General features: G+C 40.1%; 1 pseudogene; it reads left to right on the forward strand.

Moving 5' to 3' along the window:
* Nucleotides 1-7,909: 7,909 nt before the first annotated feature.
* Nucleotides 7,910-10,635, forward strand: LOC139882429 (cytochrome P450 81E8-like; annotated as a pseudogene).
* Nucleotides 10,636-10,907: the final 272 nt, after the last annotated feature.

Genomic DNA, 10,907 nt, shown 5'->3' on the forward strand with positions numbered 1-10,907 from the left:
TGATTGACTGGCCAGAAAAACGTAGGCCAGTCAACAAGGGGTGCGAGGTGTTTGCGTCCTAGGACCTTAAAATAAGGTGGCTCGCCACCATAGAAGGGAGGGAGGTCGGCAAGTTCACCATTAATTTTCTAAGCAGACCCGGAGTATAGAGTTAGCTATTTAATCTAAACAAAAAGAATCAAGAGCTTGTCAAGCAAAATAAAAAGATGGCGAAGGATGACGCTAGTGTGCATACCACATCTGGTAGGAAGGTCAACTGCACGGTAGATGTCCAGTATGAGAGTACCCTTGACTGGAACTAAAGAAAGAATGCCAAGCCTCTCCTTTTTGGTCTTCTTTTTTAACTTTGCGTTCTTAGTGTCATAATTTATTTTTATATTTATAATATAGGGACACCTGACGCAGAGGCGTGCCAATGGAATAATCATGGGTTGTTTAGAGCAGGTCCCATCCATGCACGGGAACATGACAAATTCCGTATAGATCGATGGTGGCTTCAACTAACTCTTATTTTCATGAAATTTTTTTTTTCACTTTCCCCCATATTTCCGTGTTGGCGCACGTTAAACCAAGAAATTTTCAAAAGTTGAAATTTTGGATACCTGTGCAAGGGGTGTTCATGCATTGAGGCTAGGGTCATGAAATCATGCCGCACGCCCGCGACTATCAACGTGGCGACTGCTCTCTACTTTTGTGTCAATATAGCGTACGCGGCATTGGTCAGCAAAACGAACCCTAGCTTTGCTTGGAATCACCGTCGTTCATTCTGTGTGGTCCAGTGAAGTAAGCCGTGACTTTTTTCCCGAAGCTAAGCTCATTCCGTGCTCTGGCGGCAGCGGGTAGCGATGGACGAGAATCAGAGGAGCTTTGGCCAAGCTGTTGAGAGGCTAAAGATGGTGAATAGTAAGAGAACCTCTCCCGATGAAAAAAGAAGGAAAGAAAAGAACAAAGAAATAAAATAGAAAATTAAATAAAAAGGAGAAAAATCAAAGGAAGAAGACAACATTTTGTCATATCATATGGCTAATCGTAACATATGAGATGATTGGACATAACTGAATTATCACATTGAAAATATCAGGTTTGACTTGATCTGAAAAAATCATTTGTATTTTCACTTGAAGGTTTAGTACTACAAGGAACATATAATGAGCTTGACTATCCGGCTAAACTATTTAGTACTACAAGAAGCATATAATGAGCTTATCTATCCATCTAAACTATCGCGTTGAAAAATTGACTGAACTACCACAACTAAAACATTCCATACTAAATTTAACCAACTACACGATTTGTCCACTTGCTAAAGAATTTGAGCAATTTTGGGTCAATAATTGACAAATGTATAGCACATGTGCCAAAACTTAGCATGGAGGGACACCTAAGTGTTAAAAGTTACAAAAAGTACATTTTAAGTGCCACATTTTTTTTAAAGGGACACTTGAGTGTCAAGTTTGGCGAGCATTGCCGGAAATCCAACATGACAATTTTTTAATAATATTACTCACCTATGTCCCTTGTCGGAGAGCTAATTTAGCTCTAACTCACCCAAAACGACATCGTTTTCATAATTGGCCAAATTAAAACCCTAAATCGGCCAAAATAGTGTCCTCTCCCTAATTACCCCAAACCTAAAATCCTAAATCGGCCAAAATTTTCATTGAAGCGCTCAAACCCTAATCTCGAACCCTAGTTTTGATTTACCCCAAATTTCACCGTCGAAAATTGGAAATGGAAGGTAGGACTTTTAGTAGTGGCTAAAATCCTCTCACTGAAACAAAGGAGAAGGTGAGCGTTTTTATTTTTGTGGGTTATCGAGTCCAAAAAAAACATGATGGACTCAAATGAATCAGTGGAGAAAGATTCTATAAATATGCTTGATAAATGGGTTTGTCTTTAAACCTTTGACAACCCATTTAACTTATAAAGGTTATTAGTTGAGTCAACCCATTAAGGATATATCATTCTCTTTGAACAATTTTTTTTTGTCAATTTTATTATTTTAATTTTAATTTTTAAAATAATTTTTGATTTTTTTTCTTTCTTTTACCATTTTTCCTTATGAAGTCCCGCGCTCAACCCTTGCTGAGAAGGCTAGGTTTGCAGCCCTCACCCAATTGCACTAGGGAGCTCGTCAATCGAGCAAGGCCGATGCCTCACCGGCCTAAGGCGAGCTTTGCTAGCCTCCACGTTAGCAAGACTAAGCATCATCGGTGTTGAGGCGAGCTCAACTTTGTCAGATCTAGTGAGGTGGAGCCTTCCCCAAAGTCGGCGAGGCTTGGCTCATCGGAATTGGGCGAGCTCTGCCTAGAACCACCGTCGCCCATCGTGGGTGCCTTGGTGAAGTAAGCCCTGACTTTTTCCCGAAGTTAAGTAAGCTCATTCTATGCTCTAGTGTTAGTGGGCACAATGGGCGAGTGCCTAAGGAGCTTTAGGCGAGCAATTGAGAGGCTAAAAATGATCAACAGTAAAATGACCTCTCTCGATGAAAAAAGAAGGAAAGGAAAGAGCAAAGAAAAGAAAAGAAAAGTCAAAGGAAGAAGATGGCATTTTGCCACGTCACATTGCGAATCATGACGTATAGGTTGACTTAATTGCCACATTGAAAATTTCAGGCTAGACTTCAACTTGAAAAATTAATGGCAAAAGATTGCTTCAAGTGCCAAAAGTTGGCACAAAAGGATACTTAAGTGCCAAAAGTTACGAAAGTGACACTTAAGTGCCACATTTTAAGAAAAGTGTGACACCTAAGTGCTACCTCTGGCAAAATCAACTGGAAATCATATGTGACAATTAAATATTAATATTTCTCACCAAGGTGGCTCGCCGGAGAGCTGACTCAGCTTTAATTCAGTTACTTCCCAATCTAATCTAGTGATTGTGACATCGTTTATGTCATCATCACTTTGGTGAATTGCATTTACGCTCCTCTCCTCTCCATCATGTCTATCCTGCGCTCCTTCGACCCTAATGTTAGTACTACCTTGAATACCATATCATTTTTGTCCCTACTAGGGCGCTCTCTCAATCATCATCTTTGTCCTCACTTTCACTATTGTACTCAACATATATTTTTACCTCTTCACCATGAAGATAATGGTATAGAACATCCTTAAAACCATTATCATCTTCTAAGTTTCTCAAACCATTTCTTAAGCCTTTCCCAGGAATACAATACAACAACTTCTGAACTTTATAAGGCAAATAAGTCACTATATCCCTAACAAATCCTATATAAGATACATTCTTTATCTCGACAAAGATGATGCCCTCATTTCCATCCTCATACTCCCACTCATCTTCCTCAAGTACAAATTTTTCACCATAGCAAACTATGACAGCAACATAATCCTTGTCATAAGCCATTTCTGCACCAAGAACAATAAAAAAAATAATTAGTTTTTGGGACCACATCCACAAAGAACAATAGACAATTGCACATGGGAGTCCCCCCACTCTCATGGACTTTATTAAACAGAGGTCCCCACACTGACAATATGCCCAGCCAAAAAAAGAGGTCGATACTTTAATTATTTACCTTCCATTCCCTTAAAATATTAACAAAAATAGAGGTCTCTACACTAACAATATGCCCCTACATGACAGCTAAAAAAGAGGTTGCCACTTTAATTATTTGCCTTCCATTCCCTTCCCTTAAAATATTAACCAAAAACAGAGATCTCCACAACAAGCACAGCCCAAGCAATTTTGTCTACTATCTTTTGCTGAACTAAACCTGCGATGTGATAATGTACATCAACTTAATCAAATCTATTTTTCCTGTGAAAACACATACAAAAAATTAAGGCAAGCTCGATGTAAAAATATAGGGTGAAAATTCTGTTTCTCATCTAGCCAGGAGAAATCATACCCTACTCTATGATGTCTACCCATTAATATATTGTTTCAAAAGGTCATTACACAAACCAAGAGAAATTTAGAGGAAAATCCAAGCCCTAGATTTATCCATTGCACAGTAGACTGATACCACATGTGAAAAGAGATAATAGTTTATAAATTTTAAAAGGAGGTACTTACATGTGGTTTCAAATTGGTCCCTTGCAGGTAAACGAACTTATATAAAGTATCAATTTTTTTTTTTTGCACTCCTCAATGTTCCTTGCATATATGTTGACTATTTGATTAGAAACAACAATCATGAAAGAAGAGTAAAAGAAACAAAAGATCATAATCAAGGGAACAAAAACAGATTGATAGCAAAGTTGCGTGCTCTTTGCAGAGCACTTGATGACCATTATTTCACACCTTCCACCTTAATTTATTTATCATATCCCACCTGATTCAATATTTCGTTTCACTCAAACACACTAGTTCCCAGTAACACTTGATTCAATATTTCGTTTCACTTGAGCATCAATTGTAGGAATCATCAATCGAGGTGAGCATCTCCACACAAGGGAGTAGCAAACAAAGCACATGCATTTCAACAGAATTTACGCAAGCCAACACGCACAGCTCGAGCACAACACACCCACCTCATTGCCCAAAGGTCGAATCAGCTCATTTCCCCACCGAGCCCCAAATTTTCCATCGGAGCCCTAATAAAAGAATTGAGACCTAATTTCATCATAGGGGAGGGGGGAGAAGGGGCTGAACCTGGAGAAGCGACGATGGTGAGCGGTGACAACGACCAACAACTGCGACTGATGACGGCGATCGATGACCACCTCTGGGCATGAACGACGATGGAGAGAAAGGCCAGAGATCTAGTGTGAACGCGGATAGGGAGGAATGGCGATGGCCAGGTCTGCTTAAGCCAAAATAACTTAAATGACGTTGTTTAACACCAAGGAAAAATGATGTCATTTAGGTCAGCTCAGTCAGTGTGGATGGACGAGGTCGTTTTTGTAGTTCACGTGTGTTTTTTTTTTTTTACACGTTTGCCACCTTAGTAAAAGAAGTCGCCAGAAAATGCCACATATGTAATTTGGCTGGATTTTCTTGCCGATGTCACTTAAGTGATCTATTTTGCTCTAATTTTGGCACTTAAGTGTCATTTTCGTAACTTTTGACACTTAGGTGTTCCTTTGTGCCAACTTATGGCACTCCAGGGGTTCGCGCGTCAAAATTAATTTGCATTTTCACTTGAATGTCTAGGACTATAAAGAGCATGGAATGAGTTTACCTAGCTCAGCTGAACTGCCACAATGAAAAATTGACAAAAACACCACAATTAAAATATTTCAAACTAATTTAAATTCATGTAATAATCTTATATTTCCCCGCCGGCTAAGGGCGTGAATGACAACGTTTCTATTGATGGCACAACGCAGTAGTTCTGGTATGAACATTTAAGTGCGCATTTGGAATATGTGAGTTCACTTGATTTCAATAATTGAAAAGTGTGGGCCCTAAGTGAGACCCTCGTAATTTAATGATTGTTGTGTCTTCACCTCCTTCCAACTTCATTGCTGAAGGCCATAGCCCTCGCCTTTGGCCGGCAAAAGGGGGTTTGGGTCTCTCTCTGAAGTATGTTTTTAGCCCTAATTTTGGATGAAATTACCTGATTACATCGGCTCAATTCTCTATGAAATCGCTTTTTATTCTTCGGGGAATCATGATCTAAGCTTGATTTAATTCATTTTGATTTAATGTAGTTTGCGAAAACTTCATGTGAGAGGATGTGCGCATTAAATTACGAGGGCTCCCACATTGGCCATTCCATTTTCAGCCTCCGCAATGACTAGCTGTTGCTGCCCACTCCATGGAGCCCAAACATCGTGAGGCCACCACCCGGGAGCTCGAGCTCGAGGCCTTGTAAAGGAAAATCGCGGGTCGCTTCCTTGATCTCTCCACCATCACTGCTGACGACACGCTTTCCATCACCTGGATTTGTAAGCTCCTTGACACCTTCCAATAGAAGTTTAGGGTCCACCTCTTCAACAACCGGGCCTATGTGGTGAGATCGCTGGTCGTGGAGCGGTTGCTAGTCGAGTTCTACAAGAGAAGCGTGGAGAAGCAGACCATTTTTAGTTAACCAAAAAAAAAACAAAAAAGACAAAGAAAAGAAAAGAAAGGAGAAAAAATACCACTGCCCGTGGTGGCCGCGTTGGTTAGTGCCCTTGGTGGCCGCGTTGGTTAGAGCCCTGCTCCCTCATCAAGAGGAGTGGGGTTCGAAACCCCGCGTTCCTATTGCACGACTCACACGTGACTAGATTTGTGGAGGTGACTCAGTTGCCCTAGATTATGCCGCCAGTTGCTAGTTGTACGATGGTTTCTGGGTCATAAAAAAAGAGGAGAAAATAAAATATTACAAATTTCTCATAACAATGTTTCGAATGGAGTTGTACATTTAACTGCCAGCTACCGATAGTGCTGTATATGATAGATGCCGGTCATTGCTCTACCACGTTAGTGATTTCAAATTTAAATTAAAAGGATTGATTACATTGAAAAATCGTCAAAAAATTTAGGACTGAATCGACCAAATTAAAAAAGTTTAAAATTGAATTGCAATTTGCACAATAGATTTTTAACATTTTAGATCATTTTTCTTTTTTTTTTCTTTCATTTGTGTTAAATTTAGGCTTACAGTATACAGTTAGCTATGCAATCTAAAACAAAAATAACAAGGAGCTAGTCAAAACAAAAATAGAAAGATGGTGAAGGGCACCGACTTTATGATGCTATTGTGCGTACTACATATGATAGGAAGGTTGGACCTGAATGGGTCCTTAAAAGGCTCAAAGAAGAAAGAGGGGGGAAAAACTCTCGGGAGGTGGGGCTTCCTGCTGTCTTCTATATTCCCTGGTTGACCGCAAGAAAAATGTAGGCCAGTCAACAAGGGGTGTGAGGCGTTTGCGTCCTAGGACCTTAAATTAAGGTGGCTCGCTCTAGATGGGAGGGAGGCCGGCAAGTTCAGCAATGATGTTCTAAGCATTAGCTATTTAATCTAAACAAAAAGAATCAAGAGCTTGTCAAAGCAAAATAAAAAGATGGCGAAGGATGACGCTAGTGTGCATACCACATCTGGTAGGAAGGTCAATTGCAGGATAGATGTCCATCATGAGAGTACCTTTGACTGGAACTAAAGAAAGAATGCGAAGCCTCTCCTCTTTGGTCTTCTTTTTTAACTTTGCGATCTTATTGTCATAATTTATTTTTATATTTATAATATAGGGACACCAAAGTAGAGGCGTGTCAATGGATTAATGATGGGTTGTTAATAGAGCGGGTCCCATTCCATGCACGGGAACATGAAAAATTCCGTAAGGATATATCATTCTCTTTGAACGGTTTATTTTTATTTTTTAATATCATTTTTAGTTTGTTAATTTTTGATTTTTTAAATAATTCTTTTGATTTTTCTTCCGTTTACCCTTTTTTCCTTACAAAGTCCCGCACCCGACCCTTGCCAAGAAGGCTAGGATTGCAGCCCTCACCCAATTGCACTGGGGAGGCCAAAGTTTGTCGATCGAGCAAGGCCGATGCCTCACCGGCCTAAGGCGAGCTTTGCTAACCTCAATGTTAGCAAGACTAAGCATCATTGGTGTTGAGGCGAGCTCGACCTTTGCCAGATCTAGTGAGGTGGAGCCTCTCCCAAAGTTGGCAAGGCTTGGCTCGTCGGAATTGGGCGAGCTCTGCCTAGAACCACCGTCGCCCATCGTGGGTGCCCTGGTGAAGTACGTCCTGACTTTTTCCCGAAGTTAAGTAAGCTCATTCCGTGCTTTGGTGGTAGCGGGCACGATGGACAAGTGCTTGAGGAGCTTTAGGCGAGCAATTGAGAGGCTAAAGATGCTCTTCGTGGTTGATGACGATTGATGAGCTTTCTCTTTCCATGTTTGAGATTACATATATATTTGATTCACCGGCAAGGAACATGTAACTATTTTCTATATAAGAAGCGTGGACACGGTAGCCTTTCGCCAATACCAAGTTTGTCCCAACCATGGAGACTTCATCGCTCTACTCTACCCTTCCTCTGGCTTTCCTCCTACTCCTCACTCTCAAGCTCTTCTCTTCATGGTTCAAGCAACCGAAAAACCTTCCGCCCAGCCCGCCTTCCATCCCCATCCTGGGCCACCTCCACCTCCTGAAACACCCCCTCCACCGAACCCTCCACTCCCTCTCCCAATCTTACGGCCCCGTCTTCTCTCTCTGCTTCGGCTACCGCCGAGTGGTTGTCGTCTCATCAGCTGAGGCAGCCGAAGAATGCTATACTAAGAACGACATCACGCTTGCCAACCGCCCCTCTACTGTCGCCGGCAGGCACATTGGGTATGACAACACGATTGTCGTCGTTGCCTCATACGGCGAACAATGGCGTAGTCTTCGCCGTGTTTATACTCTTGAGATCTTTTCCTCGGCCCGTCTCAACTCCTTTCTGCCCATTCGGAGGGATGAAATCAAGCGACTCCTGCTTAATCTAAACAAAAGAGCCTCAGCATCTGGGGACGACTTCACTAAGGTGGAACTAAAACCGATCTTCTGGGAGATGACATTCAACATCGTTATGAGGATGTTGACTGGGAAGAGGTATTATGGGGAAGATGTGACCGATGCCGAGGAGGCGAAGGTGTTTCGCGAGATCATGTCTGAAATTGTGGAATATGCTGTTAGTGCGTATCCAGGGGATTACTTGAGTATCTTGAGGTTGTTCTTTAGGAATATGAGAAGAGGGTGACTTGGTTGCGCAAAAGATCGGACGAGTTGTTACAGAATCTGATTGAAGAACAGAGAAATAGTCGCAGAAAAAGATGTGGTGGAGAGTGTAGGGAGGCCGTGCTGGATCATTTGCTTTTGTTGCAAGAGAAGCAGCCCGAGTTTTACACTGATGAAATCATCAAAGGGCTAGTATTGGTACGTACAAATTGGACGATCTTTCGCATCTCATCCTCATCATGGAATACTGCATACATATAAACTGGATCATCCATTGTCTTACAAAATACGAAATTAATTATGGTCCTATAGTAAATCAAGCGGAGAATTATCCAAAAAAATCCTATATCTATTGCATCACATCCTCATGGACGATTTTGTAAGGCTACTCCATTTAATATGCAACATTTTAATATTACCAACCCTTAGAGAGCAAAACAAATATGTAAAAAGGTATTTGATTGTGCATCATAGTAGTTTGACAATTTAGTATCTAGATTGCTGAATCTGTTCTCTCTTAGGGTGTTCATGTCCTAACATTGAACACCTTAGAAACTCGTGAGTACATTCATTGACAGTGATAGTTTTCTTGAGAATGAATATTGCAAGTTGATTCTGACATTAAACATCTGTTTAAAAAGATGTAAATTCTTGTTGTGATCAATTAACTCGTTCTTTATGTAATTATCATCGAAGAGATATCAATGGACGAATGTTTTAGGTTTTGCGAAAGTGTAGGTTTCCCTGCTCTCAAATTAGAAAAGAGCAAGAAGCGTGAGTAAAAACCAACACATAACATTGTCTAGATATATCAATAGATCTATATATTGCAATCTCAAATAGTTAAAAGTAGGAAAACAAGTTTTCCTAAATTTGAAAGATTTCAGAGATCTCTTATGTTGTCAATCATCTTTGTCATTAAGTTCAGTATAAAATTATGATTCGTCTCAAGTAATTGATAGGTTTAACTGAAATTTTTCCAGGAAAAGATTGAGATTGAAATCTTAGATATATTTGTTTTCTGTTAACTATTCAAGATAGCAATATAAAAAGTCTCTCTATCAATTGCCTCACTCAAAATGAATGTCAGTATATTTATGAAATTAGAGGAAAATGGTTATGAGCTAATGAGTAAAATTGAATTCTCTCAAGTTCCTTGGACGCAATAATCTCATCGTACAGGAAACTGGATTTCCTTCTTGAAGTAAACAAAAGTTCTGGCCTATTACTCACACATTTATGCGGATATACATATTAAATTGTAAACAATTGTTAATTTTGAAGTAATTTATAATACCTGATCTAATAACTTATGGATTGCAGTAAGATTTCTCTGATATTAATGTTTAAATTATTACTCTTTTATCATTTCTTCCATTTCAACAATGTAATGACAATTTGTTTTTGCTCTATATCCTTCTATAGGTCATGCGTATAGCAGGCATTGATACTTCTGCTTCGACAATGGCAAGGGCAATGTCCCTTTTACATAGTCATTCGCATTCCTTAAAAAGAGCTATTGAGGAGTTGGATAATGTGATTGGTCAAGAACGCTTGATAGATGAGACAGACATTGCAAAACTTCCTTTTCTCCAAAACATTGTATTAGAAACTCTACGTTTGAAACCGCGGGCACCACTTCTAGTTCCACACGTGTCATCAGAGGATTGTGTTATAGGCGGTTATGATGTACCTAGTCAAACCATAGTATTCATCAATATATGGAGCATTCACAGGGATCCGAAGTTGTGGGATGATCCGAAAAGTTTCAGACCTGAAAGATTTGAAAATGAAGATAATGGACAATGCAAGCTATTGTCATTTGGACTTGGGAGGCAAGCCTGTCCTGGTGCAAACCTGGCCCAACGGATGATCAATGTGGCTTTGGGATCGTTGATCCAGTGTTTTGAATGGAAAAGAACAAGTGAAGAAGGAATGAATATGCCTAAGCCGTTGCCATTGGAAGCCATGTACAAAGCCCACGGAATCATGGCGAGGATTGCTGAGCATTGAGCGGGAGCCAAGATATTGCTATCAGTCCTTGTCTTATGTGTTTGTACCAAAAATAAATAATCCATTGCAAAGGACGTCTTAAACACTTAAATGGTATTATGGCGGACAAACTTGTACGAAAATGGTTAAAGTCATTTGGATAAGTTTCGTTATCTACCTTATCGGCCTCTTTCATGTTTCTGACAATTTATTTTTCCCATTCAATGCTTTCGCCAAACCCTGCATTATGAATATGGCACATGTCTTAATGCACCACAGCCAAAAGTTGTTCC

This window comes from Rutidosis leptorrhynchoides, unplaced genomic scaffold (genome assembly GCF_046630445.1).
Source record: "Rutidosis leptorrhynchoides isolate AG116_Rl617_1_P2 unplaced genomic scaffold, CSIRO_AGI_Rlap_v1 contig27, whole genome shotgun sequence".
Taxonomy (NCBI): domain Eukaryota; kingdom Viridiplantae; phylum Streptophyta; class Magnoliopsida; order Asterales; family Asteraceae; genus Rutidosis; species Rutidosis leptorrhynchoides.